The sequence below is a fragment of the Pituophis catenifer genome, unplaced genomic scaffold, assembly GCF_029215685.1.
Source record: "Pituophis catenifer annectens isolate HBS135680 unplaced genomic scaffold, rPitCat1.0.hap2 SCAF_9, whole genome shotgun sequence".
In the NCBI taxonomy this organism is placed as follows: Eukaryota; Metazoa; Chordata; class Lepidosauria; order Squamata; family Colubridae; genus Pituophis; species Pituophis catenifer.
In genome coordinates, this window is record NW_027256889.1 from 10,643,711 (window position 1) to 10,666,228 (window position 22,518).

The 22,518-nt window shown below is 43.8% G+C and overlaps 1 protein-coding gene across 2 annotated transcripts in view; it reads right to left on the reverse strand.

Annotated features, from left to right (window-relative positions):
* Positions 1-17,803, reverse strand: part of LOC139321279 (beta-1,4-galactosyltransferase 3-like) — a 29,234-nt gene extending 11,431 nt beyond the window's left edge. Inside the window, exon 1 of one of the 2 annotated variants that reach the window (XM_070949948.1) lies at positions 17,647-17,803. The gene's annotated coding sequence lies outside the window, so the exon portion shown is untranslated. Of the gene's footprint in view, positions 1-13,620; positions 13,849-17,646 lie in introns of those variants that run through there. The other variant, XM_070949949.1, reaches the window with a different exon arrangement.
* Positions 17,804-22,518: the final 4,715 nt, after the last annotated feature.

The following is a 22,518-nucleotide window of genomic DNA, read 5'->3' on the forward strand; positions in this document are numbered from 1 at the left end:
CCGTGGTCATGTGGCCGGCATGACTAAACGCCAAAGGCGCACGGAATGCTGTTACCTTCCCACCAAAGGTGGTCCCTATTTTTCTACTTGCATTTTTTACGGGCTTTCGAACTGCTAGGTTGGCAGAAGCTGGGACAAGGAACGGGAGCTCACCCCATTACGCGGCATTAGGGATTCGAACCGCTGAACTGCCGACCTTTCGATCGACAAGCTCAGCATCTTAGCCACTCAGCCACCCTGTACTGACATGCAAAATGTTGAGCATCTAGCATTTTTGCACGGGCTATTCAACTTTGCTCTGTGCCCTGACATTGCTTCCTGTGTACAGCACAGTGAAAATCCCTAATCCACGCTTTCAAAAGCAGAGAGAGGAAAAAGAACAGGATGCAAGTAAAGTAGCACTGATCAGCAAAGCCAGCGAGGAGCGGATACAAATCAAATAATGCTACTTTGCTGCCTCTAACACAAGTCCGGGCTGCTCGTAAAGAAAAGATAACGGCTCCCTTAAGTCAATTAAACTGATCAATGTTCGATGAAAATGATCTCAGCGCTATCACCGAAACAGAACATACCTAAGAGAAACCCTGAGATTCGGAAAAAGAAACACAGGGAAAAAAACAACTCAAGGTTGGAAAAAGCATCTTCTTCTTCCCCTTTCAGAACAGAACAGAAGATTTTGGTTTCGAAGATTTTGATCCTTTTGGCTTATGAAGGCAATGAACTGTGTTCCTTCCTTCCCACAAAGGAATGAAATCCAATACTTGTGGCATTGAATTCCTCTATAACTCCCAAGCTCCCAGCAAATTTCTCATCCTATAATATCACACCCAAAATCTATTAAGTGTATTATCAGGCAATTTACCTGCGAGCCCATGTTGGACTTTGATGTGGAATTTATAACGGCCTGATAAAAACGTGTTGATCTTTATGAAATAAAACTGACCAATTCAGGCAACAGAACAGGATGTAGCTCATTAACAGGTAATAAATTAATAAAAGTCCCAATGGAGCTGCTGCCCAAGTTAAGACAAAGGCTTGAGAAAATATACTTCATGGACCTCGTGTTCCTGCTTACCTTCCTGATCTGCATTTATCTCCCCAACCTTCCTCCCCTCCCTGCTCTCCAAACATGCAGCCACCAGAAACTGTCGCAATATCTAAAGCTCCTTGAAAATCCCCAAATCCAACCCCTTTGCCCCCTTTCTCTTGCTCCTCTTCCTCTTCCCCTCCGTCCTTCACCATACTTTGCCAGCTTCTTCCTGGGATCTCCACCAGCACATCAATCCAACCACCATCAAAAGAGTGTCCAGAACACTGTCCAGCCCTGTTAAAAGAGATCTTATTCCTTGAATTTATATTCTGAGTCTCCAAGGTAAAGGTAAAGGTTCCCCTCGCACATATGTGCTAGTGGTTCCCGACTCTAGGGGGCGGTGCTCATCTCCATTTCAAAGCCGAAGAGCCAGCGCTGTCCGAAGACGTCTCCGTGGTCATGTGGCCGGCATGACTAAACGCCAAAGGCGCACGGAACGCTGTTCCCTTCCCACCAAAGGTGGTCCCTATTTTTCTACTTGCATTTTTTACCTGCTTTCAAACTGCTAGGTTGGCAGAAGCTGGGATAAGGAACGGGAGCTCACCCCATTACGCGGCACTAGGGATTCGAACCGCTGAACTGCCAACCTTTCGATTGATAAGCTCAGCGTCTTCAAGTAGAGGTAATACTGGAAAAAGACTAATATGGGGCAGGGGGAAGAGTCCCTCCTCTAGGGATTGCCCAACCCTGATCTTCTTTAAACAGTGAGTAAGGAAGAATGAACTCAAAAAGCGTAAAACCAAAACTGCTTGACAAATAGTCCTTCCCAGTTCTTTCATATTTCTTCACCTCAAACACATCATCATCGAGGAATGAAAATTGCAAAATAAGTGATTTTTCACTAGCTGGAGCAACGTCTGATCCCCTTCCACTAGCAGAGAAGCAAGATCTGAAGGACCCAGCTCCCAAAGGCTAGGCCAAGAGTACCCTTCTTACAATTTCCTTAATGATCATGTTTCATGAAGAAACCTGCAACTCAATCGGATTCTTATGGAAAAAGCCATTCTGCTTGGGATTTGGCTAATCCCCATAAGAATGTTTTAAGGTTACTCTTTCGCTATGAAAGGCCTTTATTTCTGCTTGGCAAGACTTCCTAAAGCATTGAGAGCGGGAGGAGGCAGGGAGATCAACTAAGTGGTATCTGGGAAGCAACATAGGCATATACACTCATGGTTTGCATGTGCATCGTATCTCCAGCAAGCTTTGTAGGGGGACATCTTCCTCTTATGGTCGTCAAAAATCGGGAGTCTTGTGGCATCTTTTCAAACTACTGTAATAGAGTTTATTAAAAGGTATTTATTAAAAGCTACAGTTCCATGGCCCTGAAGTTAATGAAGTGAGCAGAAGTTCACAAACCACTATGGCTTTTAATCAAATTTGTAAATCTGAAAAGGTGCTGCCACACTCCTTCTGATTTCTGTATGAGCTTGTGTAGATTAATAGCTGATTCACTCTTTGCCAGTTGGGTTCCAGTTTGACTTGGTTGGTCATACAATTCTGATTTTATAAAAATACTAATAATACTGACTAGAAGAGCGCCAAAGAATTGAACTCTGGTGCTGGAGAAGACTCCTGTGAGTCCCTTGGACTGCAAGGCGATCCAACCGGTCAGTCCTAGAGGAGATCAACACTGACTGCTCTTTAGAAGGCCAGATCCTGAAGAGGAAACTCAAATACTTTGGCCACCTAATGAGAAGGAAGGACTCACTGGAGAAGAGCCTGACGCTGCAAAAAATTGAGGGCAAAAGAAAAAGGGGACGGTAGAGAACGAGGTGGCTGGATGGAGTCACTGAAGCAGTCGGCGTGAGCTTAAATGGACTCCAGAGGATGGTAGAGGACAGGAAGGCCTGGAGGAACCTTGTCCAGGGGGTCGCGATGGGTCAGACACGACTTCGCAACTAACAACAACAACTGACTAGAAACAACAATATTGTAAAGTTGCAACAATGGTCAATTTGGAATATTTGCAAGAAATAGCATCTCTCTACTTTAGAATTCAAAGGGATAGGCACTTGCCCAGACTTAACAACTGTCGATCAGAAAGGTGAAAAAGTCTGAATAGTGGTGTGACAGAACCCGGAGACAGCAGAACGCAAGAGAAATTCGCAACTTACCACAGGCCTGCAAATAGAAGTAGAATGACAGTGGCAAAAGAAAGAAAAAAATAGGAATAATACACTTTGGGTGCAATCCTAAAACATCTGGCGCACCACTTGAATATCTTTGGCATTAACAAAATCATCAGTCAATTAATCGCAAAAGGCAATTTTACTTGGACATCTTTCAATGACCCCTTTTAACACCATCGAACAATATCTCCCTATCCCAGGTTTATTTTTGGAAAAGACTTGCTAGGTAGCCCCAAAGGGTTTCCGAAAGAGTGCAAACAACCAGATGACTGCAATATAAATCCTTCCATTCCCCACTATTCAGTCGGAACTGAAGAAGCTTCTTGGATGAGAAGCAAAACGTCTTCAAGGAAAAACAAAAGCCAGTTGCCTCTTGAAAAAGGCGCCTTTGGGACAACCATGACTTGGACGATTGAGAATCTCTATAGACTCGACGCGATAGGTAGATAAAAATGCCAAATCCAGTCTAAACACTTGGCCGACTGTGCAACCCACAATAAAAAATGATTCTGCGAACCCAAATGCTGCCCTCCCGTTGTTAAAAAAAGATATTCTGTCCCTACCAAGGAGCCACTTCATACATCCAGCAGGAGAGAACGAAACCATCCAATCTACTAACCAAGAAGAACGCGAAGCACAGGAAGCATTGTACAGATGTGCCTTAAATCCATATGCAAACATATGGGTAAGAGCTACATGCAAGCCTTGTAACAAGAACATGGATTTGTAAAAAAAAAAAAAAAGTGTAACTAGCGTTTTGGGTTTCATCAACCTGTCCACCTTTGTTTACAAATAACAGAGAGGAATAAAAAGCACATAATTAATCCCTTAGAAAGCAGGTACATCAATATCTGCACCATTTGTAAAAATAACAACTGGTCCTCAGGATCTCTTCGTCTACCGTAGATGAATTTTTCATCTGCAATGAAGAAAACAGCTTCTACAAATAAAATGTAATTATCTACTTTTAAGAGATGGGCAAATTGTCACTGAAACCTTAAGTAAAAATGATGGGGGTTGATAGAAGACCTGAGCCTCATGGGTTTTCATTGAGCTGGATCCTGGACCGCTATTCCTATAAAGCTCAGTCAAGTAATAGCAATAGCGCTTAGACTTCTATACCGCTTCACATTGCTTTTACAGTGGTTTACAGAGAGTCAGCATATGGCCCCCAACAATCTGGGTCCTCATTTTACCCACCTCGGAAGGATGGAAGGCTGAGTCAACCCTGAGCCAGTGAGAATTGAACAGCTGAACTGCTAGCAGCCAGCAAGCAGAAGCAGCCTGCAGTACTGCATTCTAACCACTGCGCCACCACGGCTCTTGATAATTGATACCAATCTAGGTATGGAGTTTCTTTTAACACCATATCCTCCAATGCCAATAGAATAACAGAATTGGAAGGGACTTTGGAGGTCTTCTAGTCCAACCCTCTGCTCAGGCAAGAAGCCCTATACCAGGATGTCAAACTCAAGGCCTTTGGGCCGGATCTGGCTCACGGGATGCTTAGATCTGGCCCATGGAGCCAGCCTGGAAATAGCAAAGGACCGGCCCGCGGTGGCTCTGCTAGCAAAAACGGGGCATGGGGAGCCATGCATGGGCGCCCCCGTGCCCCATTTTGGCTGCCAGAGTGTTGCAGGAGGCCATCTAAGCTGAAAATGGGGTATGGGGGGGCGCTCCCCATTTTGGTTGGCAGAGAGCTATCAAAACTAAAAACAAAACAAAAGGAGAAATGTTTCCCCTTTTGCATTTGAGCATGCAAGAAGGGGCAGGAAAGGAGAAAGGGAAAGAGGAAAGACAAAGAAGCTGGGTGGGGCTACATCCGGAATATAAGACGCACCCAGATTTTCACCCTCTTTTTTTTGGGGGGGGGGGAAGGTGCATCTTCTACTCTGAAATACGGTAATTCCTGCTCTTCAGAGAGAAACAGGGCCTATCCAGCTTGCTAACTCCTCAGCTACGTGGCCACTTGAGAAATCTTTTTAAAAATACGGTGCCAACACACATTATATTTTTTATTTATTTATTAAGCAAACGTATATGGCCGCCTGTCTCCTATTAACGCAGCTTTGTTTATTCAGCAGAACTATGGTAAAAACCCTGGTTTCCTGGAGCGCAGGATTTGTCTGATTCCAATTTCAGTAAGAGTTTCTGCGATGAATCAGAGACAATAAAAAGATGTGATAAGTTAGAACCGGGGCACGCAGCCAAGCTAACCAGCCCTAAGGCAGACGGATGAAATTTGGCATTAACTCAGTAATATATATAGAGTCTTTTCCAGCTAATAGCATTCAGCCAATTTAAAGAGGAAGTGGAAGGCTGTTGGTGCAAAGCAAAAACCAGGAAACTGGAAGGGAGGGGGGGTGGGTGGGTGGGGGGGGTGGAAAGGAGGGGGGGGGTCACACGTCCAGAATGTGTAGTCCCTTCAGAAGAAGGATAGAACTTAGTCAATACCAGATGTCACTTCTCCAACAGATAACAGCTCTCTGAACTAGCTCATGTCATTTATTTAGTTAGTTAGTTAGTTAGTTCAATTTATATGCCGCCCTTCTCCGGAGACTCAGGGCGGCTTACAATGCGTTAAGCAATAGCCTTCATACTTTTGTATATACCTGTTTAGTAGGGCTTTCGGGGGGCCCCCCTAAGCGGTGTTCTTTTTTATACAAAGTCAGCTTATTGCCCCCACAATCCGGGTCCTCATTTTACCTACCTCGGAAGGATGGAAGGATGAGTCAACCTTGAGCCTGGTGAGATTCGAACTTGCAGTAATTGCAGGGAGCTGGTGCTAGTTAACAGGACTTTCGTCTGCTGCACCACCAAGGCTCTTAGATTTTGCTAAAGAGGTCTTTAAACTTGGCAGCTTTAAGACTTGTGGATTTCAACTCCCAGAATTCTCCAGCCAGCTATGCTGAAGTTTATTTTATTTATTTATTTATTTATTAGATTTTTATACCGCCCCCTCTCCCGAAGGACTCGGGGCGGTGAACAGCCAAAATTAAAAAACATACAATATAAACAATTAAAATACGTTTAAAACAGAATTAAATCTAAAATGGCTCCCCAATTTAAAACGCCTTACCCATACCCCTATAAATAAGACGAATTTAAAATTAAAAAAAAAATTAAAAAATTTAAAATTTCCACATTTAAAAAGGGGAAGATTTAGGCCAGGCCAGCTTGATAAAAGTTGAAGTCCACAAGTCTTAAAAGCTGCCAAGTTTGGGGACCTCTGTGCTAAACGGTCCCAATTTGTTTGTTTTTTCTCAAGATGAGCCCAGCGTTCCCTATACAATAACATGGATGGAATGATAACAGAATAATTCCAACTCAAAACAACAAAACAAAAGAATCCTTCTCGAGAAGCAAACCATTACTTGGTTGTTTTTCCGTAGCTCCTAGACTAATTCTTGGCTGCCTATTTTACTTATTATTCTCTAAGGAGAAACACAGAAGCCATAGGAGACTTACAGCAATGGTTCATTAACTCCAATCCCCAGAGCAGACTTTGCATTCTTGTTGCTTAGACAACAGATAGGTTACCAAGATCCCACACTTGGATCTAGTCTTTCTTAAAGGGCTATCTGATCTCAAAGGTTTTGTTTTTTGTTTTTGCTTTTATTTTTTAAATAGAAACAAGCTCCGGCTTGCAAACAACATCCAATCTATGTTGACAATTTAAATTCAAAGGCATGTGTAATGCACTTTTTTTTTAAAGTCCACAGATCTTGATTTAATGCAAGGGTGTCAAACTGGATTTCTTCGAGGGCTGGATCAGCACTGTAGTTCTCCTCCGCAGCCCCGGGGGGGGGGGGGGGGGGCAGGGAGCAACGGGGGGAGAGATGGGACAAACGCCTCCTGCAGCACCCTGCCAGACAAAACGGGGCACAGGGAAGGCACGCGTGGCCCCCTCTGCCCTATTTTCGACATGAACAGCCTCCTGCAACACTTTACCAGCCAAAACAGGGAGTGGGGAGCCCCAGTGCGCCCCCCCTCCATGCCTCATTTTCACCCTCCATGACCTCCTGCAGCACTCTGCTAGCCAAAAACGGGCCAAAAATAAGCCATTTTCATCCTCCAGCAACACTCTGTCGGCAGTGGTGGGTTGCCCCTGGTTTGCATCGGTTCTATAGAACCGGTAGTAAAACTGGCGGGAGGCTCCGCCCACTGACCCCGACATCGTCAGAACGATTCTGCGCATGTGCAGAAGAGCGCGCACATGCGCTCGCTTCGCTTGAGCGGCCCCATTGCAAACCGGTAGTAAAGGTAAGTAGAACCCACCCCTGTCTGTCGGCCAAAAACGGGCCGCGCAGGGGCCTCCCAAGGCCCCCGCATGGCTTTTCAGCCTCCCGCAGCACTCTGTCAGTCAAAAACGGGCCGCACGTTTTTGACTGGCAGAGTGCTGCAGGACGCCAAAAATGGGCCGGGGGGTGCTGCCCGCGGCTCGTTTTACCTGGCAGAGGCACCGCGGACTGGTCCTTTGATATTTCCAGCCCGGCCCCACAGGCCGGATTTAAGCACCCCGTGGGTTGGATCTGTCCTGTGGGCCTTGAGTTTGACACCCCTGATTTAATGCATTCCAAAGACAATCCAGTAGCTTCATCTGAATCCATTAATTCTTCTAGGACTAAAAGTCTGTTATTAACATTCAGCTGTCTGCAATTATTGCAAGTTCGAATCTCCCCAGGCTCAAGGTTGACTCAGCCTTCCATCCTTTCTAAGGTAGGTAAATTGAGGACCCAGTTTGTGGGGGCAATAAGCTGATTTTGTATAAAATATACAAAAGTATGAAGGCTATTGCTTAACGCATTGTAAGCCGCCCTGAGTCTCCGGAGAAGGGCGGCATATAAATCAATTTTTTTAAAAAAAAGAGCTTTTTTGTTTGTTTATTTGTATTCTCACAGAGAAGTAACCAAGGCATGCAACTCTGAAAGCCTTTTAGAGCAATTCCAACTCTCTAAAAAGTTGCTGCAATGTAATTTTTCACCTGCTTGTTTTTTTTCCATATAAAAGTTTTACAGAAGTGCGATAAACTATAGGGATAAAAAAAAATGGCAAAGAGAATTTTAAAATATAAAATATACAAGAGGTAAACATACAGGAGATTTAATAACCTGTAAGTGGCTACAATTTTCCTTACATCATTAATTATGAATAATTTAATATGTTACGTTAAAGATCCAAACAAATCAAAACTTCGAGCTAGGATAAATAAGAACCATAGTTAACACAGTATGAATCACCAAAATCATTTGCTGATAAACACTGAACTGCAATTTTTAATGTAACAGGAGAAAGTATAAACATATGATTACAGAGTAAATAATAGATTCACTGCAATTTTAGCCAAAATAAATTAAATCCAGACCTTCCTTTTCTAGTTTCATCCACTCCTTTTTAGAATCCAGTGCCCAGCACAACACTCAAAAGGCATGTACTATATCTGTACAAAGCGACCCTAAATTATATTCTAAATATAATCTAGAAGAGGCCACTCCAAAGCCCCTTAGAGTTTATCCAGAGGCCGTTTTAGAATAGAGTAGAGTAGAGTAGAGTAGAGTAGAGTAGAGTAGAGTAGAGTAGAGTAGAGTAGAGCAGAGTCAAATAGAGTAGAGTAGAGTAGAGTAGAGTAGAGTAGAGTAGAGTACAGTTCAGTACAGTACAGTGAACAGAACAGAACAGAACAGAACAGAACAGAACAGAATATAATTTTTTATTGGCCAAGTGTGATTGGACACACAAGGAATTTGTCTTTGGTGCATAGGCTCTCAGTGTACATAAAATAAAAGATAAATGATACTGTTAAAGTCATCCAATCCTTAAAATCTATATGGTCGCTAAGAGCCAACAAAGACTCAATGGCAGACGCTCAAAATCCATCTTTACAAACAAAGGTGACACAACCCTGAGGAATAGATCACTTCTTACAATTATTTCTGAACAGGTTACCTCCAGATAACATTGCTTGTGTGCCGTTCATTCAAAATAGGAAGTTGCCATAGTAAATATGGACACTTGATGTCATCATGGAAACTGTTAAGGAAAAAGGAAGACTTGCCCTGTACACCAGGTGACACTTTCTAATAGTTTCTTAAGCTCTCTTTACAGTCTTAGCATTCTCTTCCTATTTGTACTTGATTTGATGATAACAGTTGAATCCTACCACTTCATATACTGCCTGCCCTCAAGTTACACCCTCTTAAAATATGAGGTCGTGGTGCCCGTATTGGGCTCATGTAATATTTATTGTACAACGTAATTCATTTCACCTTTCACTCTACCAAGTCCTTTAGATGATAGATAGGAAACTATCTTAGAGATCATCTGATTTAGCATCCATTTTTAATCCATTTAAATTGTAGCTGCTCCAACATTGGAGGTTTTTAAGAAGAGTTTGGACAACTATTTGTCTGAAATGATATAGGGTTTCCTGCAGGAGCGGGGGTGGGTGGGTGGAGTAGAAGACCTCCAAAGTCCCTTCCAACTCTGTTATTCTGTTCATACATGAGCTGAATGCAATAGCATTCCAGTCATACCAGGGTTGTGTTTGACCTTGGGGGGCCGGGATGGGCATGGTCAGGGTAGGCGTGGTCAGCTCGACGTCACTCGTGTCGGGCGTGCCTGTGGAGGCTCGAGCACTCTGCCAGCGGAAATGGGCTCCTGAGCTCCGTTTTCAGCTGCGATGGCCTCCTGCAAGCCCCTTCCAGTGAAAACAGAACTCGGGAGGGCCTCATGCAGCCTTCCCAGGTGCCATTTTCGCTGGCGGAAACACCGCGAGCCAATCCTTCACTGTTTCCAGGACAGCCCCAAGAGCCAGATCTAAGCACTCCACGGGCCGGATTCGGCCCCTGGGTCTTCAGTTTGACACCCTGCTCTAAACAAAGGAACATCCCTCTCAAATTTTCAAAGAGATGATCTCCTGTCAACCAATTCCTGTTAGTTTTTTTTTCTTAAATTTTAATTAAAAACTTGCTTTCCTTCCATTTCTGTCTCCTGGGCTCTAGTCCTAAGGCACAGTAACGAAACACAGTTTTTGTTTGTGTACCTGAAGAAAGAACTGTTGCAATCTGCCCAGAAGAAAAAATGCAATAAATCTGAGTTAGCTATTAAAAAGTATATATATGTATGGACATGCACATACTCACAAGAACAAAAGGGCTTCACCATCGAACCTAAATTTTGTCTATCCTGATTCAGCGATAAGAAGCCACACAGAAAATGATTAACCAAGCTGAACCAAGTGTTGAAATACGTTTTATATGGGGAACACTAAAACGTGTATTACTTTTCCTTCCAAAAAAGGGAATAAGATAGTGGCTTATGAAAATACCATAGTCATCATTAAAGGAAACTAGAAAGAATTTCCTGTTACTATAATAACCATTTAGAATCACCCAGTGAAAAGTGGCCGGTTATAGACACAAAACAAACTTATATTATCTATTTCTTCGTGCAATGCAAAAGCTACCCAATGCAATTTGCTATTATCAGGAATGGCAACGGCCACAGATTTTGGTAACTTTCAAAGGTAATCAGGCGAACGAACAGAAGAAAAACTGAAACTAATGGAGCAAAACTCATCCGCTGCCGTGGCCACCACCACCACCACATAACACAAAGTCTATGTTCAGAGTTTACTTTTTTTTTTTTTTTCTTAATTAAGTACTGAATTTACACCCTGCCTTTCTGTTCAAAATAAACCTTAAGGCGGTTTACTGCCATTAAAAACAGGTGGAGTGTAAACTTATTCCAATAAAATCAGTCGTTAAAATACAAGTGTTGGGAGAAAACCACAGGGAGACAAACAGCATCTTGCTTCTCAACTCTGGACTATCAAATTTATAGCTTTGGAAAAGTTCGCTAGTCCGGAGTTCAGAAGCAAGATGTACACTCCTGTGGGGGGTTTTTTCCCCCCCAACAAGGAGAAAAATTTGACTCTAAGGAGGGTCAGACTTGATTTGCATTTGGATGGGAGCCAGGGGTGGGCTTCAAAAATTTTAGCCAGGGGTTCTCTGCCTGGTTGCTGGGTGGGCGTGGCCATGGTGGGCGTGGTCATCCTCCTGCACCACAGGGGCAGGGGCGTTTTTGCCCTCCCGGGCTCTTGAGCTTTGTTTTCAGCTGCAACCCTCTGCCAGCGAAAACGGATCTCGGGAGGGCCGCATGCAGCCTTCCCGTATACTGTTTTCGCTGGCAGAGGCACCATGGCCAATCCTTCGCTGTTTCCAGGCTAGCCCCAAAGGCCAGATCTAAGCACTCCACGGGCCAGATCCATCCCCTGGGCCTTGAGTTTGACACCCTTGCTTTAGAAGAAACAAAAGCAGGGAAATGACTTCCAAGACTTCAGGAGAAGAGTCCTGGTGGCGCAGCATACTAAAGCACTGTTATTAACAGTGTTATTAACACCAGCTGCCTGCAATTAAAGTAAGTTCGAATCTCGCCAGGCTCAAAGTTGACTCAGCCTTCCATCCTTTCTAAGGTAGGTAAATTGAGGACCCAGTTTGTGGGGGCAATAAGCTGACTTTGTATAAATATACAAAAAGTATGAAGGCTATTGCTTAGCGCATTGTAAGCCGCCCTGAGTCTCCGGAGAAGGGCGGCATATAAATCAAATTTAAAAAAAGAAAAGAAAAAAAAAGGTAAGTAAAACGAATATGATTCCCTCCCCATCCCTGACATTTTCTTTTTCCTGTTGTTTCATCACTTTTTTTCAGTCTGGTCGGGTTGAAGGTTCAGACAAAGAAACCCTTCCAACAGCTGAAGCCATCATGCTATTTTATTTATAAAGCATCTAAAATTATGAGGTGCTGAACAGTAAAACGGAGAGTGATAGTTCTCTGCCCACAGACTCAAGTCTAAAATTAACCAACATCTTTCCTTCTTACAATGAAACAAATGGGGGGGGGGGGGGAAAATGTAAAGAAACAAAAGACTGAAACATCTTTGCAAAACAGCCTCTTTTCTTCACTTCTAGAAGTCAATTTCTCGCTACCTATATAGACTGTTCACTGGGATACAGGCAGTCCTTGGCTTAGGGCCACAATTGGGACCAGAAAATTCATCGTCAAGCATTGCGGTTGTTAAGCAAGACATCACATGAAGTTGTACCCAATTTTACGATATTTTTTTGCTGTGGTCATTAAGCAAGGCATCACATGCTAGCAATTTACGAGCTTCCCTTGCTGGCTTCCCCATTGCAGACTAGGAGGGCCATGGATGGCAGTCAGGTGATCCCGGGATGCTCCCACTGTCATAAATGCGACCATATGCCAAGTGCCTGGATTGTGATCAAATTACTGCAGGGACACTGCAAATAGCAATAGCACTTAGACCAGTGATGGCTAACCTTTTTGCCGTCGCGTGCCAAAAGCAGGGGGAACATGGGGGGTCGCGGGTGCGGGTGCCCACATCCATAATTCAATGTGCCCCATCCTCCCGCGCATGCACACATGACTCCCCCACACTTCCCCCTGCTTTTGGCACGTGATGGCACGGTGGGCCCGTTTTTTCCCCCTCCCCAGGCTCCAAAGGCTTTATAGGAGCCTGGGGAGGGCAAAAACAGCCTTCCCCATCTCCCCGGAGGCCTTCCGCAGGCCGGAAACAGCCAGTTTCCCGATTTCTGGTAGGACCGGAAGGCCTGAAAATCAGTTGGCCGGCGTGCACATGCGCGCTGGAGCTGAGCTAGGGCAACACTCACGTGCCCACCAATATGCCACCTGTGGCACCCGTGCCATAGATTCACCATCACGGACTTAGACTTATATACCACTTCACAGTGCTTTTACAGCCCTCTCTAAGCAGTTTACAGAATCAGCATATTGCCCCCAACAATCTGGGTCCTTATTTTGCCGACCTCGGAAGGATGGAAGGCTGAGTCAACCTTGAGCCGGCGGGACTTGAACTGCCAAACTGCTGGCAATCAGAAGTCAGCACTCTAACCACTGCGCCACTACAGCAAACAGTCATAAGTGGGAAGACTGGTCCTACGTCATTATTTTTTTCAGCCCCGCTGTAATTTCAAATGTTTTGCTAAATGAATGGTCGAAAGTCACGGATTATCTGTATTTACAAACACCAGCATGACAACGAACAGCTTTATCTGCAAGAGCAACTCACAGCTGACATGGAAGCCCCACTGCAGAATATACACACTTCTTCTACTTAGAATTACAAAATAAAACCGCTGTAGTGCAAGCCACGATCCAATTGGAATAGCACTGCCTTAGGGATGTATAGGGTTTGTGTTGGATGAGAGTCCTAGGCACGGACTACACCCATACAGACAAAAATCTCTGAGAAATTAGTTTGTATGTTCAGAAAAAGCTTCATCCAAAAGCCAATATTTAGAATTGGCCGACAAAAGGAAAATAACTGAGCATTATAGAATGCATGTAAAGAATGTTGTACCTTACAAACTGCCAACTGATAGTTAGAACTGCAGAAAAACCAACTGCAACCAGTCTGCCTTCCACTGTGGACGTGTTCACTACGTGAGCCAGAAAGAGGGCTGAGAAAATGTTTACAGACCCCCTCACATCCTGGATATAAACCGTTTCAACTCCTCCCTCTCAGGACGCGGCTACAGGGCATTGCATGCCAAAACTGCTAGACACAAAGACAGTCCCCCCCCCCCGCCCCCGTGCCATCACTCTGCTAAACACCTAATTCCCATAGAAGTCTTATGCCTAAGGATATTTCCCTACGGTATGTAATACATACATACTATACTATTATCCTTCTCATCTTTCCTATTACTTTCTCCTATTGGCAACTTATGATTGTATTACCTCGTTGTTTGTGTGTACTTTTTTTTTTTATTTTTTTTTATTTATTTTTTTAATTTGATTTATATGCTGCCCTTCTCCGGAGACTCAGGGCGGCTTACAATGCGTTAAGCAATAGCCTTCATTCTTTTGTATATTTTATGCAAAGTCAGTTTATTGCCCCCACAAACTGGGTCCTCATTTCACCTACCTTAGAAAGGATGGAAGGCTGAGTCAACCTTGAGCCTTGGAGAGATTCGAACCAGCAGAAATTGCAGGCAGCTGTGTTAATAACAGGGTGCACTAAACCCCTGTACTATCAAGGCTCTTTGAGAGCTTATGCACCAGGAAACAAATTCCTTACGTGTCTAATCAAGTTTGGCCAATAAAGAATTCTATTCTTATTATCAGTGATAGTGCAATGGTTAGCATGCAGTATTGCAGGCGAAGTCTGCCGACTGCTAGCATTTCAATCCTGCTCTGCTCAAAGTTGACTCAGTCTTCCATCCTTCCGAGGTCGGTAAAATGAGGAGCCAGACTGTTGGGGCAATATGTTGACTCTGTAAACCACTTAGAGAGTGCTGTAAAACACTATGAAGCAGTATATACCGGTAAGTCTCAATTCAAATTCAAATTCTATGCTATAATATTCTCAGGCTCACAGGAAAAAAAATCTAATTTCTTTTACCTTACAGCATAGGATTTCAGTCTTGAAAAGTACTTCAAGTTCAAAACATACTGTAAGAAAAATCAAGACTGTCTTTGCCGAGAACCTCCAAGATAAAATAAGAAAAAGATGCATTCATTTAAGGAGAATTTGAATGAGCCAAAAAAGCTCTTCAATTATGAAGAACATTTATATAATCTGGAAATCTTGGATGCTTAGGTAGAAAATAAAAGGTTTCAATCTATTTTATATTGAGAGTTCCCAGCAAGGTGCAGCAATTGGATGTCTCATTATGCAAGTTTTGTGTATTACCTAGAATTGTGGAATAAGCAACAATTGTTCTGGTGATCGAAGACGCAAAATTTTTTAAATGCATTGTAAGCCGCCCTGAGTCTCTGGAGAAAGGCGGCATATAAATTGAACTAATAATAATAATAATAAAATCCAAAACAAGCAACCCGTATTATGGTTGTGCGTGACGTATAAATGCTTTCACATACTTTCTATACCAGACTTGCCAACCTAGAAGCTTCAACTTCCATAGCCAACAACCAGTAAGGATGGAAAGGCTCTTCCATTTATGGTGGTTTCAGAACTATCTTTCCACAGCAAACATGTTTCCAGTGGATGGAAGAGGTGCTCTAAAATATGAGTCTTACCTGTGCAATAGATAAGATGCAAGCAATTTCATAGTATTTGAGATAAGGGTCAATGATTTCCCTTGAGGAAAGGAAAAATCCAAGTCATAGGGAGCCCAAAATGCAGCTTTCATGTTTATAAACCCTGATTGGATTCATACATTAAAATATGATTTGTCAGTTGGTGGCATGTCATTAATGCTGTGCCAGCAAATACAGTTTCGTATCTATTTAATATGTAATTTAGTACCTAAAAAAATTATTGCATACATCTAGCCACTTAGGTTAAATCAACAGCGTTGTCTTCTGCTTTCTGGGAAGCCTTCAAACATATGGCATTAATTAATTAGACTGTCCTGCCTTTATTACTTTACCTTCCTCTTTCTATTTTCCACACAACAATCCTGGGAGGTGGGTTGGGCTGAGAGCGACTGGACCAATACCACCAAGCTAGCCTTCATGCTGCCCAAGATAGGACTAGAACTCACCCATATCCTGGTTTCAAGGCCAGGACCTCCCACCCGTCTGGCTTTCATTATTAATTCCCTGCCCATCACAACCACAGCAAAATTCTGAGAGACCGAAATCTGTACAACTAAGAGGCCGAGTGTGGGGGGAAAAGCTGGCCGAACATATTGTGTGAATGCGGATTATTAACCCCCAAAGGAAGATCGTGCCACTTTCCCTCTTCTAGCGGTGCCATTTGTGGAACACAACTCATCAAAGGTGTCAAATTGTGGTTTCCTTTTTTTTCTTCTTTAGGTTTACAAGTAGCGAAGAAGAAAAAGAAAGAACGTCACCACACCTAACCCCCCACACCTCCATTGTACACAAATTTGCAGGCATCCCCATCCCATAAGAAACAAGAGAGAAACCTGCCAACTTTGACCAATTTCTTCCTCTTAGGATTGCCAGAAACAATTTTTCTTCTTTTACTGGTACCGATTTTTCTTTTTTTAAAAAAGAAGTAGTGGAGAATTCACATGTCCCCACATCACTAGATTCCCCATCCTCCTCCATTCTACTTTTTTAAAATTATTATTATTATTTCTCTCTTCCTTAATTGGGAAAGTAGCCCATTCTCCCAAAGTCCAATTCTTCCTCCGGCCAAAACATCTGACATATGTTCACTTAAAAAGAGGGAGAGAGGGAGGGGAAAAGGGGTCCGGAAGGGAAGAAGGCAGGAAATAAATACTTGCGAGGAGGAATAACCCAACCCACCCTTTTCGTTCCCATTACCCCACTAGAAAGATTGCTCTCTCTCCTTCTTCTCCCCCCACACCCCGACTTGTGGGGATTGGGGAGATGCGAGGGCGCCGGGACCTTCCACTCTTTTGGGTGGGTGGGGAAAGGACATGGGTTGAAGTGAGGGGGAAGGCGGAGAGAGAAGCCGAAAGGAACCCATCACACACACACACACATCAGGCGGATTCTCACAACACACCAAGTAAGCCAGGACACGGGTGTCTGGAGCTGCTCCTGTGAACCCAGTGCAGCAATTGATGATTTACTGAGTGGGTGAAGGACACGGGTTGAAGTGAGGGGGAAGGCGGAGAGAGAAGCCGAAAGGAACCCATCACACACACCTAAACACACGTCGGGCGGGTTCTCACAACACGCCAAGTAAGCCAGGACACGGATGTCTGGAGCTGCTTGTGTGAACCCAGCGCAGCGATTGATGATTTATTGAGTGGGTGGGTGGGTGGGGGAAGGACACGGGTTGAAGTGAGAAGAAGAAGAAGAAGAAGAAGAAGAAGAAGAAGAAGAAGAAGAAGAAGAAGAAGAAGAAGAAGAAGAAGAAGAAGAAGAAGAAGAAGAAGAAGAAGAAGAAGAATTTTATTTCTATACCGCCCTTCTCCCGAAGGACTCAAGGCGGTGTACAGCCTACTAAAAGCACAAGACAAACATCCATTAAAATAATTTAAAATTATTAAAATAATTCGGCTCAATTTAAAACCCCAGAAAGTGAGGAGAAAGGCGGAGAGAGAAGCCGAAAGGAACCCATCACACACATACACAACCAACACACGCGGGTCGGGCGGGTTCTCACAACACCCCAAGTAAGCCAGGACACGGGTGTCTGGAGCTGCTCGTGTGAACCCAGCGCGGCGATTTTGATGACTGATTGAGTGGGTGGGTGAGTGAGTGAGTGGGCTGCGACTGCCTGCCCAGCCTGTTGCACGAGCGCGGCCAGTCCGGGTGATGAATCCCGAGAAAAAGTCTCCGCTGCCGCTTGCCCGGTAATCGCCTTCCCCAAGAATCCCACCCCCGCGTCCTCCATACGGCGCCGCGCGGTCGCAACAAGCCGAGAGACCAGCCCCTTCCGACGCCCCGGGGGTTTCCTTGCGAGGAAGCCCGCACTTACTGCCGGGGCGATGCCTCCCCTTGGGAAGATCCGGCGCTCGCTCTCTGCCTGCCGCCGCTGCTGCTGCTGCTGGATCCCCCCGCCGTCGTCGCCGCTGCCGCCGCCTCCGGGTCACCGCTCCCGCCGGCGGTCTCCGCGATCGTCGACGGACTGAGGGCGGCCCTCCCTCCCTCTCTCTCCCTCCCTCCCGAGAACGGTCTGAGAGGCGACGCGCTGAAGGCGAGCAACGCCTCATGACCCGCCCCTCCCCCCTCCTCCTCCTCTCTCTCTCTCTCTCTCCCTCCGCCTCGGCCCAATCGCCTTCCGAGGCGAGGAAAAAGGGGCGGGCCGCTCGAGAGATGGGGCGGAGGCGGCGCCCAAGCCGGCCAATCGGAAGCCGGATGCTCTCGACGTCATTGGGCGCAGAGTGGTGGCAAATTCACAAAACCCGGGAAAGGGGGCGGGGCCGCTGGCTATGGTGGTGGGGGGGAATTGTGCGAGCAAAAAGCGGGGAGACAGAGAAAGCAAAACACAGGGTTAGTTTAATTCAGGGGGTCCCCAAACTTGCAGCTTAAAGACTTGTGGACTTCAAGTCTTATTATGGGGAGGGGGAGGGGGGTGCGAGGAAAAAGCGAGGCGGCTGCAGGAACCGGAGAAAGCAAAATACAGGGTTAGTTTAGTTCAGGGGGTCCCCAAACTTGCAGCTTTAAGACTTGTGGACTTCAACTCCCAGAATTCTCCAGCCAGCTATGCTGGCTGGAGAATTCTGGGAGTTGAAGTCCACAAGTCTTAAAGCTGCCAAGTTTGAAGACCTCTGGTTTAGTTAGTGCCTGGGTTCCTCTGCTTTGGTGACTGTGGTTTTAACTGTGGTTTGTGGGCCAAGCCATGGGCTGAAATCAAAGCCTCCCCAAACATCTTGATTTGCTAACTTCAGTGAATGAGTTCGTCCGTCTGTTCAAAGGGGCCAGTGTGGAGTCCTGGGTGCTCTGTGATGGGGGGGGTGTCTCCAACCTTGGCTTTGCTTTGCTTTTCTGGCTTGGGAATTCTGGGAGTTGAACTCTGCCAGACTTAAAGCTGCCTAGGTTGGCGATCCTTGCTCTGTGAGATTTATTATTTAAGTAGTCATCTATCTCTTCAGCTTCAACCATAACAATTCATGAGCAAATAATAGATACAAACTCAAGGTAAACCGTTCCAAACTCGATTGCAGAAAATACGCCTTCAGTAACAGAGTGGTCAATGCCTGGAATGCACTACCTGACTCTAGTTTCTTCCCCAACCCCCCAAAAATTTAACCTTAAACTGTCTACCGTTGACCTCACCCCATTCCTAAGAGGTCTGTAAGGGGCGTGTATAAGCGCACCAGCGTGCCTACCATCCCTGTCCTAATATTCCTTTTTACTTACTCTTTTCATGTATTCAAATTATGTTTATACTTTTACCTGTTATCTTATATATGCTTAACAACTAAACTTACGATATGATTTGTTTGTTTGCTTGCAGCCTCTTGCAAAAAAAGCACCTTTGGATTTGCTGGCAGACTTTTCATTACCTGACTAGGTAACACATTACTGTTACCTAGTCGGGTAATAAAATCTCTGCAAGCAATCGGCACCACGAACTCTACAGTTCAATCCAGAGTAATGTACATTTTTTTCTATTAGTCTGGAAGTTTTCTGAACAAACCCAGCAGGAAGTGCTGCCCTGCAGCCTTCGGAGAGGGGTGGCATACAAATTGAATTAATAAATTAATTAATAAATAAGTGGTGAGGTTAGTTTAGGGCTTGGCCTATTGTACAAAACCCCTGGAAAATGGATTAAGAAACCAAACAGTGGTTAACATGTGTGTGTGTTGGGCAAACACAACCTATGTATGCATTGGAGGATCTCAAAATTCCATTATTAATCAAAGCAGATTCTGTGCCAATTTCTCACACCAGATCTAAAGAACAAGCAATACAGCTAGTCCTTGACTTATGACCACAATTGAACCATCTGTTAAGTGAGACATTTGTTAAGTGAGTTTTGCCCCATTTTATGACCTTTTTTGCCACAATTGTTAAGTGAATTACTGCAGTTGTTAGTAACACAAGAAGTGATTCTGGCTTCCCCATTGACTGTGTTTGTCAGATGGTTGCAAAAGGTGCTTGGGACACCACAACTGTCATAAATGAGAGCCAGTTGGCAAGCATCTGAAATTTGTGCACGTAACTATGGGGATGCTGCAACAGTCATTAGTGTGAAAAATGACAATAAGTCCCTTTTTTCAGCGCCATTGTTAACTTTGAATAGTCACAAAATGAACTGTTGCAAATTGAGGACTAGCTGTACATCCTGGGAATATAAGAAATGAATAAACCTCAGTAAATTACTTCAAATGTTGGGATTCATTGGCTGCTTCTGAATTATTATTTTTTTTTAATTTAATTTTTAAACAAACATACATAAAAGCATAAAGCCATCTTCAATTACACACAGTGTGTCGGTTGGTTACAAGTCTTTTGTGTGTCTTCACCATATTCATAGCTTACAGTTTACCTAAATTCTCATATCAATCTGATATATATCTATGTATTATTATTCTCATTTATCATGTATTTGACTATAGCTATTCCTCCCTCATTTTGTACAAATATTCTAAGATTTGAGTTAATTTGTATTATAACTTTCATTTCATCTTAAATCGAACCAATAATAATACATCTTTATGTTATATTTTATATAATTCTACAATTCTTGTATTATAAAAATCTCTATCATATTTCATTTCCATATTTTTTAATCTAACCATTGATAAAATAAGTCCCATATCTTATAATATTGTTTATCTTCTTGTTCTCTAATTTCAAACATACCGTACCTAATATTCCTTCCTCTTCCTATTTTTCCCCCACAATCAAAACCCTGTGAGAAAGGAACTGGCCCAAAAGTCATACAGCTGATTTTTATTTAATCTTTATTTGTTTGAGAAAGATATCTTATCCCAATTCTAATCCACTGATTAAACCAAACAATTAATGCATCACAATTTCCAATATATCAACATCTGTTGCTTCTTTTGGTTTCTTAACTATCTGCAAATGCCACAACTACATCTACCCAACCCACCAAATTAGGGAGACAGGGTGTGTTATGGATCCCTCCAGCAAGGAGGTCCATCTAGTGAAATGGTATAGGATCTCCTGCTTGAGTAGGGGGCTGGACTAGAAGACCTCCAAGATCCCTCCCAACTCTATTCAGATTCTTAGTGCAGGGGTAGGGAATGATGGCCCTTTTATGACTTGTGGACTTCACCTCCCAGAATTCCGGAGCCAGCCATGCTGGCTCAAGAATTCTGGGAGCTGAAGTCCACAAGTCACAAAGGGGCCATCGTTTCCCACCTCTGATCTAATGGCATCAAGAAGAAGGACCTTTTCTGTCATGGCTCCCTCCCTGTGGAACATCATCCCTGTGGAGATAAGACTGGCCTCCATCTTGATAATCTTCCGAAAGGTCCTGAAGATATGGTTTTGCCAGCAGGCCTGGGAGATCCCAGGTGGATATGAAGCCCCTCAAATGGTTTGTTGGAATGTTGTCGCAAAGGCAGTGGAGGGCGAGTATTGGTTTTTTTATTTGGTGTTTTATTCCTGTAAGCCTCCTGGAATCACTGTGAGTTAGGCAGACATATACATTTTTTTTTTAATTTGATTTATATGCCGCCCTTCTCTGGAGATTCAGGGCAGCTTACAATGCGTTAAGCAATAGCCTTCATTCTTTTGTATATTTTATACAATGTCAGCTTATTGCCCCCACAAACTGGGTCCTCATTTCACCTACCTTAGAAAGGATGGAAGGCTGAGTCAACCTTGAGCCTTGGAGAGATTCGAACCAGCAGAAATTGCAGGCAGCTGTGTTAATAACAGGGTGCATTAAACCACTGTACTATCAAGGCTCTTAATAAATAAAAAATAAATTTCTCAGCCCCCAATGTGTGCATTTAAGTCATCAAGAGCTGTGCTACTACATAATTAAAATTATTATTAAGCATACTAAGGGGCTTAAGGTCTGTACAACTTTCCCAGTGGTTCAAATTTCAAGGAAGATTTTTTTTCAGGGGCAGAGGCACATACTTCAATACAAAAGGTATTATTCTAACACCGACCAGTACGCTCCCATAAGAGAGGGGCTCCTCAGGGTGCCGTCGGCCAAACAGTGTCGACTGGCGGCCCCCAGGGGGAGAGTCTTCTCTGTGGGGGCACCTGCCATCTGGAATGAGCTCCCCCCGGAGAAACGGAGGATCCCGGATTTACTCACCTTCCGCCGTGCCTTCAAGACCTTTTTATTTCAACAGGCTGGCCTGGCCTAACTTCCCTTTTAATTGTAATTTTTAAATTTTCAAATTTTGTTTTAAAACATTAGGGGTGTTTTAATTTGTTTTGGGCCAAATTATTTGTTGCAATATTTTCAGGATCGGACTCAATAAAGATAATAGAAGTTAAAGATTTAAATATATTTCTCTTTAATCATAATAGGCATTCTATATTCGCTGAATATTCAAGATAGAAGCAAGGAAAATGGGGAGGATGGCTCCTTTTATATACAAGGGGTGGAGCCAGGAATGGGAGTGGTAAATTATGAATACATTAAAGTCCAAAGAATAAGTTAACCCCTGATGTTCCATATATATACATTATTTACACATTAGAGAATAAGGCATTTACATCTGACAAATCCCCCTCTAAATGCCGGTTCGTTATACAACACCAGTTACATTCAGATTCAGGACAATATAATACATATAATTTAGAAGTTAAATATTTGTGTTGTTTAGAAGGTAAGGGTTTTGTTAGTATGTCAGCTAATTGTTCAGAAGTATCACAATGTATTGCTTTGATGAATCCGTCTTGAGATAGT